This window comes from Alosa pseudoharengus, unplaced genomic scaffold, assembly GCF_046254945.1.
Source record: "Alosa pseudoharengus isolate Yale_2024_CS ecotype anadromous, Long Island Sound unplaced genomic scaffold, YU_APseudo_1.1 YU_APseudo_1.1_scf_8, whole genome shotgun sequence".
NCBI classification, from domain to species: domain Eukaryota; kingdom Metazoa; phylum Chordata; class Actinopteri; order Clupeiformes; family Clupeidae; genus Alosa; species Alosa pseudoharengus.
Genome location: NW_027468870.1, coordinates 17,925,852 through 17,936,015, shown reverse-complemented (window position 1 = coordinate 17,936,015; position 10,164 = coordinate 17,925,852). Strand labels below are relative to the sequence as shown.

The 10,164-nt window shown below is 38.7% G+C and overlaps 1 long non-coding RNA gene across 1 annotated transcript; it reads right to left on the bottom strand.

Annotated features, from left to right (window-relative positions):
* Positions 1-2,493: 2,493 nt before the first annotated feature.
* On the bottom strand, positions 2,494-3,058 carry LOC143112493 (uncharacterized). Its single transcript, XR_012984767.1, has 3 exons — positions 2,936-3,058; positions 2,706-2,799; positions 2,494-2,628 (listed from the first exon to the last, which is right to left on the bottom strand). It is a non-coding gene; the product is annotated as an uncharacterized LOC143112493 (long non-coding RNA).
* Positions 3,059-10,164: the final 7,106 nt, after the last annotated feature.

Below are 10,164 nucleotides of genomic sequence, written 5' to 3'. Positions count from 1 at the left end.
CATTTTACTGGATTTGTAAAACAACAAAGGGGTGCTCTAATTGTTTGGTACACAAGTTGCCCATTGCTGCTCAAACGACTGACTCCCAGCAATAATCAGCACCATTTCAGTAAACATTTTTTATCGAGTCATGACTGTACACCATGGGAATACTTGATATGTTTAATACTCTACTCCTGTTGGCGGTTTCCTTGGCTACTGTTTTCTATCTTGTGTATTAAAGGGCCATGCAGTTGGCTGTTGGTGTAGCACCTCGACCACAGTTTCCCCTTGTTATTGTCAGAGTGTTAGTCCAGCAGTCTGTATCTGCCTCTGTTTAAAAGTGGTCACATTTTTCAAAATATCAGAGTTGCAGTCACCACAGTGCTTTGATTTGGTTCCAGTCTTCATTTGTTATTGGAAGGCCCATTACAGCTTGTGTATGTTAAATAAATGCATTTATAAATATAAAAAATAATTTGAAATGAAATTGGATTTTATTCAAACTGGCATCAAAAAAAGTTAATCTTTGAACAGACTAATATTGATCTGAAAAAATATTGTCAACAATTGTGCACATTGCTTGATCCACAAAGTCCATCTTAAAAGGTTAATGTTTTTCACCACGGTTCAGCGATCGCAATGGCCCAAATCCTTTTTTAAATCTCCTTCTTAAACACAGCATCTGAGAAGAGAAATAAGATTTTATGTCACGTTTTACACTGTAAATAGACAAAAATGTTAATGTATGAAAACCTGTCTATTCAACTTACACATTTCCACCACCACAGTATGAACTATGGCCTATATATTCATTGTTAGTGCATTTCCGATAACACCTCCCATTCTCACATCCAGCGTAGACATCTGGAAAGAGTACACACAGTTTCTATTCAATGGAAGTCAAAAACAGGAGACAAAATGTATAATTGTTAATGTAACCGAGATGATTCCATCAAAAGGAAACAGACTGATAATAAAGTTAAACTGTACTTACTGCACACCAGTGCACTCATCACCATCAGTGCAAAGAACAGCGCGATCACTGGCCTCATGGTTTCTCTCATCATTTTTGAATGTCTCTTAAATCAGCAAACCAGACATTTTTACTAAAGTTGCATTGAAATAATTCAACAAGTGTATTTTTTCAGGTAACTATGACAATTAACCAATATTTGAGATGTGTGAAACACTTTTTGACTGAAATGGTAGACCAAACATACGCCCTTGTAGGCAGCCAAAACTTTTTTAGGGTGGAAGACACCAAAACTGAAATGTTTTCAGTATGACTGAATCATTAAAAGTGTGTAAGACATTCTCTTTGATTTGACCTTAAGGGTAGTATAAACTTGTTTTTGTATGCATTTGGTATCAATCATTATTTTTTTCTTTTCATACTATGCTTTCATAATGTTGTAGCAATAATTGAGTTGTCTACATATAATGGATTTTAAGAAGGGGAAGATTGTGTTTTTCGTCATTTTCATAGAATTAAAATTATATGTGGGGTAGCGAGTAGGCACTTGAAAATATGTGAAAGTAGCTCAGTGTATGGGCATTAGTACAACGTGCCAATGTTGTACCATAGATAAATAAATAAAGTCAAAATCATTTTTCAATCATTTTCTTTTTGCCTCAGGGACAAGAATGAAAATGAGGGAGAATGAAAAATTTAACCAAGTAAGTGTATTTATGTATGAATGAAACATGGTACATCATTAGCACTTTATACACAAAATGACTGTAAACGGAGCTATTCCCACATTGATTTTCATCTTCCTACATGCCATTTTTAGATTTGCAAAAGGCAATCACACCTTATTTTATCCTTAATATCTTCATGTGCATTTGTGGCAGAGACCTCAAATATTGGTTCAACATTAAAGGTGCTCTAAGCGATGTTCGGTAACGCCACTTCTGTTGACGTTCAAACAAAACAGAGCTAGCTCGGCACTCCCTCCCCCTCCTTCCCGTGCAACTGACATGTGGATGTGAAAAAAGAGTTTACAAGACCCTCAATATCACTAGTTTTGTATTATGAAAGCATTAGAATTTAACAAAAACATTTAACAGGTCTGTAGACAAACTTTGAGCAAAATATGCAGCAACCATTTCCCTGGATTTTGTCTGAATTTACATGGAATGATCCAATGTGCAAAGGGCCATACAGCCGGCTGTTGTTGCAGCAGTTAGACCACAGATGCCCCTTGTCATCGTCAATGTGTTAGTTGGTCCAGCAGTTTGTATCTGTCACTGTTTAAAGGTGGTCACATTTTCAAAAATATCAGAGTATGTCAGTCACCACAGTGCTTGAATTTGGCCCCAGTCCTCTGGGAATTAAGTCATGTAGCTTCATCCTATTTTTCAGTGTTTTGGAAAGTCCAATCACAGCTTATGTGTGTGAAATAAATACATTTCCTAATCTAAAAATATATTTGAAATGAATGCAACCATACTGACTGATGTGGAATCCATTCGTTTTTTAATGAAATTTGCATCAAACAAAGTAATTTCTAAACAGACCAATATTGATTAGAATCAATATCAATGTGTTAATAATCATGCTGCTTGATCCACAAAGTCTTCCTTTAATAGTTCACATTCTTCCATAGTCCTCACCAGCCGCCATCTCCTTTGTTAACACAGCATCTGAGAAGAGAAACATGATTTCATGCCACATGTTGCACACAGTAGCCAAAGATGTTAATAAACAAAATTCAACTTACACATTTCCACCACCACAGTATGAACTATGGTCTATATATTGATTTCTTTCGCATTTCCGGTAACAGCCCCCATTCTCACATGCAGCGTAGACATCTGTAAAGCGTACACAATATTATATTAAACTATTCAATGGCAGTCAAAAGCAGCAGACATATTCATACTCCACAGTTCATACAGGATGACTCCATCAAAAGGAAACAGACTGATAGTAAAGTTAAACTGTACTTACTGCACACCAGTGCACTCATCACCATCAGTGCAAAGAACAGCGCGATCACTGGCCTCATGGTTTCTCTTTGTGGTGTTGATGCTATTCAGTAATGGTTAAGGAAAATGTCTGACTCCGCACAGGTTGCTCCTGTATTTATCTGAGAACTCTGTGATAACATTCAGGCTGTTACCACACACAAGTTGCCTCATCTAGGATTTTACCGGATTTGTCAAACGACAGCGACAAAACAAACACAAAGTGTACAAATACAGGGTCTGTTTGAGCAGACAACTTTATTTAACATGGAAATTCCCAAGGAAAACAAAAATATCTAAAAGAGCTGTCAAACAATTTGTGAGAAACTTTAGTTGAACTGCATACATCCAATGATTTGAAAATAGCAGTCGGTAGTCTTCAAAGCCTGATAGTGATAGAAAGAAGTGACGAATTAGTGGCCCGATTGATACCAAGGCAGGCAGACCAACAGTGGCTTCACTGTAAGAAAGTCTTCACTGTAAGACTGTTTCAAGATCCACCATAAAGTGGCACTTAAACAAAAATGGGCTGCAAAACCCTTTACTTTGCCTATGCCAAAAACAGCATTTTTATGCCAAACAGCACCTAGGGCTCAGAACGTCGGGAGCAAAGTTGTTTGGAGCGATGAGACCACATGTAATTTTATGATCATAACCATAAATGGTAGGTTTGGAGAAGATTAACAAGGCCTAACAAAAATGTCATATTTCTTACTGTGAATCATGGAGGCAGATCTCTGATTGTTTGTTAAGTTTTTTTTTGGTGGTGGGGGGTGGGCAAAGGCACAGTTTTTCTCAGTCACTTTGGTGCATTTCTCAGATCAGAATTGGAATTCTCAAAACTGGTGCACATCATTAAAGCAGTTTCTCTCCATCTTGAACAAACAGCAGTGCTTTAGTACATCCATGCAGTGGATTTTGTACAAATGTTTTCAGTTTTCTACATTTTCAATTGCTAATGTCATGCTGGTCAAAATGCACTGGTTACATGCTGAATAATCCACATTGGCCTTATTTCACTGCTTGAGTTATTCCATGCAAAAGTGTTGTACCAGCTGTCATAAATTGTCATAGTCTGTCTAGCATATGTATATATATTGTGATCTGACAGACAGATGTACAGTGGTGCATAGCCCTGACCAAGGGGTATTTTACTGTATATTGGTCATTTTTAATTTCCACAATGCTGTAAAAGCCTTTGTTGTCTTTATATTGCCACAATGTCTCTCAACAGTAAACAAATTGACTCTCTTGCAATCAACCCCATTCACACACACAATAATGTGTAACGTTGTAGTTTTGAAATAGCTATGCCACATAGAAAACGGTGCTGCCTTGCACATTTTTCATCAGAAAATACTTACAGAGTAAATTGTCATATTGACAACAGTACAAAGCAGTTTGGCTATTTTGACAAACAATGGCATAAGGACTTGTCATTTTGATTGCACTGACAGTTTCATTGGTATACTTGCTTTTGAGACATAGACTAAGCATGTTGAGCAAGATACACACTTTTGCAGATAATCCATTATGTGGTGCAATTTGCACTAATTGTTTTGAGAAATGTTTTTTAAAGCCAATCCATGTTGATACAGGTCATTAAAATATATATATATATATATATATATATTTTCCAAATCCATTCAGCCCAGTTCAATGCCTTGCCAGCACCAGTTGTAAAGGTCATGTAAAATAAAGCCAAACCATGTTCATATAGGTCATTAAAAAAATAAACAGATAAAGTATTTTCCCAATCCATTCAGCCCAGTCCTATGCCCAGCTAGCTCCATTCAAACTTAGTCACGTGTACAGTTGTATAGATTATTACATTGAGAAATTTTCTATTTAATACACTTTCATACAGATATTATGCACATCCACGCATCACTACTATTCAAGTTAAGTTACTCATCATTGCCAGGCAAGAAGTCCACAATCAATTCCACGATCTGTGGAGCTTACAGACAACGTTTAATTACTATAGGTTCTGTATGCTATTTAAAGCCGACCTAACGATGAGTCCCTTCATGACGGTGTGTTGCAATGCATTCTGGGTGCTGTGCTGTGATTCGACGGCTCGTCACCTGACCCACCAAACAACGATGTAAAAATAAATCGCTACCAAGGCTCCAAATAGCAACACACTTACACCGTAGCATAATGAGGGTATCTACATGTAAACCGAAGCATTGAGAACTGTGTAAGTCTACAGGCAGTTTATTAAAAAGAAAAACAGTACCGTTCACGTCTCGTTCACATATACAGACGGGCGCCATCTTGGGAAAACACAACTCTCTGGGATGCTGGCGCGTCCTCCTATTTGGGTTGCCAAATTAGCAAAGGCCAACTGTCAACAGCTGTCAGTTGTAGTCATGAACGCCTACAAGAGGCAGGCACATTTCCAAAATTAAAACAAGAAACAAATTAAGTGGACATCGGAGGAGCTTCCTGAGATGGTGACGTCTTCGTCAAACTAAGAATATCAAGTCTGACGCAGAGCTGGCCATATTTCTCCACAACAGGTAGCCTATGCTAAACTTCATCTGCATCGCTAACTTCAGCTAAATATGTTACGTTGGTTAGAGAGGGATTTTTTGTTTTCACTGTTTCCGTAATGTGTAGCTGTCATGGCTGGAGAAACGTTAAAGCAGCTGCAGGTCAACTAACGTTAGCTAAGTCTTCATTACATCTGGCAACCCAGAAGAGGCTCGCGTCTGGTAGTCTTGAGAACGTTCACCAGTGTTTTGATTTTGGCCTACAGAACGTTCGTAAACAATCCTACAAATCGCACCTTTAAATCTCGTGTGAAACCTTGTTGCCGGAACACCTGGGAAGAGGCAACAGGATAGCAGCATGAAAGACACACAGGATACACACGGAATTCGAACGAATTTGAAGACATCGAAGAACAAACCCTTTTAGTTTGATGGACGTCCTTATCAGTCTATGGTCTAACTTATGAACGTGTCGGGTCAACGTCAACGATATGTAAGTTAGGCTAACGTAAACGTTAGCTATTTGCTGTTGTCATATGCTTTACGTGATGGCCATTCATCATACTGAATCAGAATGACCTTAGCTCTCAGTAAGTTACAGTTTATTATAGTCATGTGATTGAACAGACTACATGGTTATCTTCCTTAGACTTCGTAGATGTAGTTACTACAATTTGGAAGCGAAATTCGAAGTGTAAATATGGTTTTAATGTGTAAACAGAACAACCGCGATTTTGCTAGCTAGAAAAAAGGAAGTGAAGTGAATGGAGTCATTTTAGGTACTACTTTCACGATGTCTGTAGTTCTTTCAAAATGTATCTTATCTTGAACAGACTACGTGGTTATCTTCCTTAGACTTCGTAGATGTAGTTACTACAATTTGGAAGCGAAATTCGAAGTGTAAATATGGTTTTAATGTGTAAACAGAACAACCGCGATTTTGCAAGCTAGAAAAAAGGAAGTGAAGTGAATGGAGTCATTTTAGGTACTTTAGGTCGAAATTCGAAGTGCAAATATGGTTTAAATGTGTAAACAAGACGCCTGATTAATATATGTTAATTAATGGGCACAGTATTATTGGGTACAGTAATGGGCTATCAGTAGTATGTAAACAGTTCATGTGTTATGCGATTTACATAAACTAGTAAACAACAGAAATGTTAAAAGCTGGTATTGTGTTTCCTGAATTCTTACATTCAGGCATTCAAATGAAATGTAATTAAATAGCATATATATACTCTATCAGTGTATGATGCTTGCATGAGGGAAACATCCCAAAACAACGGCACCCATATAATTGCTGTTGTTTTGAGAAGTATTTCTCATGCAAGCATCATGCAACAATGCAAAAACAAAGAAACTAGTGTAGGCCTAATTATGACCGCCGCGCAGCGAAGCGGCGGTCATATAGGTTTAGTCAGATTTTTTTTTTTTTCTTTTTCGCATGCCCAAATTTCTGTCAATGATTCCCGGGACACTGAAAGACCGGGGTACACGAAACTTGGTGGGCATGTAACCCCACATGGATAGCATGGAACCATCGTTTTTCGTTTTGATCTGTAGCCCCCCCGCTGGACTGGACCCCCCGAAAGGAGGGTAGGGCAGACACAGTTTTCTGTGAATATCTCGAAAACCGTAGGGTTTAGGAGGACCATTTTTTTTTTGTATGTTGATCTCAAGGGGCCATGTCAACCCATTCCATAACCACTCATTTCATGTATAGCGCCACCTAGTTAAACACAAAAAAGTAAAAATGAGGTGTTGTAATTGAAGGTATCTGTGACCTAACAAAGTCAAAACTGTACAAAATTGGAAGTGTAGGATCATTATGACACCCTCTGTATGCACGCCAAGTTTCGTGGAATTCCGTTCATGGGGGGCCACACAATAAATTCATTTATGTTACTATACACCAACTGGCCTGTAGATGGCCGGAGACAGTTTTCTGTGAATATCTCGATAACCGTAGGGCCTAGGAGGTCCACCTTTTTTATGTATGTTGGTCTTAAGGGGGCATGTCAACCCATCCCATTACCACTTATTTTATGTATAGCGCCACCTAGTTAAAAATGAAAAAGCAAAAAATTAGGTGTTTTCATCACAATATCTCTGGCTGACAAGGTCAAAACTGCACGAAATTAAAAGTGTAGGATCATTATGACACCCTCCGAATGCATGCCAAGTTTTGTGTACTTTCGTTCATGGGGGGCCTTACAATAAAATAATTTATGTGTACATTTAGTGACGTACACCAACAAGGATTCCCGGGACACTGAAAGACCGGGGTACACAAAACTTGGTGGGCATGTACCCCCACATGGATAGCATGGAACCGTCATTTTTCGTTTTGATCTGTAGCCCCCCCGCTGGACTGGACCCCCCGAAAGGAGGGTAGGGCAGACACAGTTCTCTGTGAATATCTTGAGAACTGTAGGGCCTAGGATGACCATTTTTTTCTGTATGTTTGCCTCCAGGGGTCATGTTAACCCATTTCATGTGCACACATGTGCACAGATACACACACACACACACATACATTCACAGTAATCATACGTATGACACATACTCACACAGTAGACATATGTACGCTTGCATGCACAGGCACATACGCAGGCACAAACACAAGCACGCACGCACACACACACACACACACACACACTCACACACACACACACACACACATAACATAAACATAACACAAACAATCAAGAATTTCTCAGAATTATAAACAGGCAAGATGGAGGTGGGGTTGTATAAAATGAATTTTACATGTGAAATCTATGAACTAATCATGTTTTGGTACTTGTTGTCTAGCAGATACCAGTGAGAATTGAGTGTGGATAATGCAATTTAGTGAGACAGTTAGAATCATATAGGCCTTTCAGCGTGATTTCTTTTTGTGGAAAAAATGTGCTGGACTGGGCGGCGGTCATATTTTGTACCGCTCTGCGGTACATCTAGTTATATTTTACATTAGTAAAGCAGTACTCTAATGTGCATGCTTTCACAAACTTTTGTGAACAATCTTAGCACTTTAAACATTGACTGTTTTGAAGTGCATGTATAGCAATATAGTATAAAAATAATTGTGATATCATTACAATTTGATAGGGGTTGGGAGGAGGGGGTGGGTTCATGTAGGTGGGCCCTATGACCCCAAAGTATGCCTTGACTGGGCCTCAGGTCAAAGAAGTTTGAGAAATGCTGATGTAGACGACAAAGCAGCAAGGAGGCGTCGTGTGATCATTTGAACAAGTTTTATGACAAGGTCGACGAGGGTGGGAAAAATCGTACATTTCTGTGCAAACTTTGCCCGCACTTCAGTCACATTGTCTTTTAAGAAAATGCAGTCCTTTTTTCGGTTCCAGCAGCCAACAACCTCAAAACTGACCCTTCAGGCCTCTCAGGAGGCGCTGGCCTTTAACCGCAGCCAGAAGAGAGTCAGCAGAAATTTGATTGCCTTTAAAAAATCTGACTTCTTAAAAAATCTTAAACTGGGTGCATTACGTGATTTTTTCTGAGATTCTGATACGTTTTTAACCATGACCTATACACAGTTCTGGTTTGAAAATGTATCTCTTAAAATAATCACTTTATGCCGTCAGCTTAAGATGGCTTACTAGCAACTAACTAATTACCCTAGCAACAACCTAGAAACCACCCCTGTAATGTCAACCTAGTGACCACCATAGCAACCAGCATAGCAACCATGTTATTTATGCGTTTTAGCTTATTGGATGTTGCGTTAATGCAGAAAACTTTTGATCCGTGTGCCCGATTTTCATAAATGAGGTACCGTTGGAATCCTTGGATGAGGCCGAGTTCCATGCCCCTGATCAAACCCACTCTTGCAGTTCCTCGGAACCGCAATTCTAGTTGCAGTTTACCAACAGATGTCGCCAACAACTAAACTTATCTAAAGCTGTTTAATTTGGTAAAATCATATCACGTTCAGTTGTAGGGTTTTTCCAAAGTTCACCTTACCAAGAGCCGTTTCCCACTCATCATTTCATTACGTTGTGAAAGTGTCACTTGTAGTGTTACTTTTTCACTACACAATTAGATTGTTTGATCATAATTGATAACAAACGCCAAAAAAGCGTCCTGAAATGCAAAGCAAACTAGGCTAATAGGCTAACGTTACCTGACTATATCTCTGATAGCTAAAAGAAATAGCAATCCCAGTTTAAGCATAATCAGAAATAGCATTGCTGAGGCAAAACAATGATTTTGACTCAATTTATTTATATTGGCACTTTCTACACTAAATACCCACTGAGCTACTTTCACATAGATTTTCACATTACTATTACTACTAAGACAAAGGATTTGAACAGAAATATTGTACAGGCCTTGCATTGGTTTTGGGACCCATTCTTGATATAGATCAGGTTTAAACAAAATCCGAGATGGTTCAGCAACAACCTTATCTGATTTGACACGGAATGACCCAATTAGGCTTACAACAGGACCATAGTCAGAAATGTCCCTTAATCCTTACTGGATAGGATCTACACCAAAGAGAAACCATGAGGCCGTTGTGAGTCACTCTGTTTCCTTTTGGCTAAAGCATGTTGCCTGACATGAACTACATGTATAAACATGGTATCTGCTGTTTTCTACCATTACCTTTAGCAGACACTGTTGTCCAAAGTGGCTTATATATGTCAACTATATGACAAGGGATTACATTGTCCCCGGAGCAGCTTTAAGT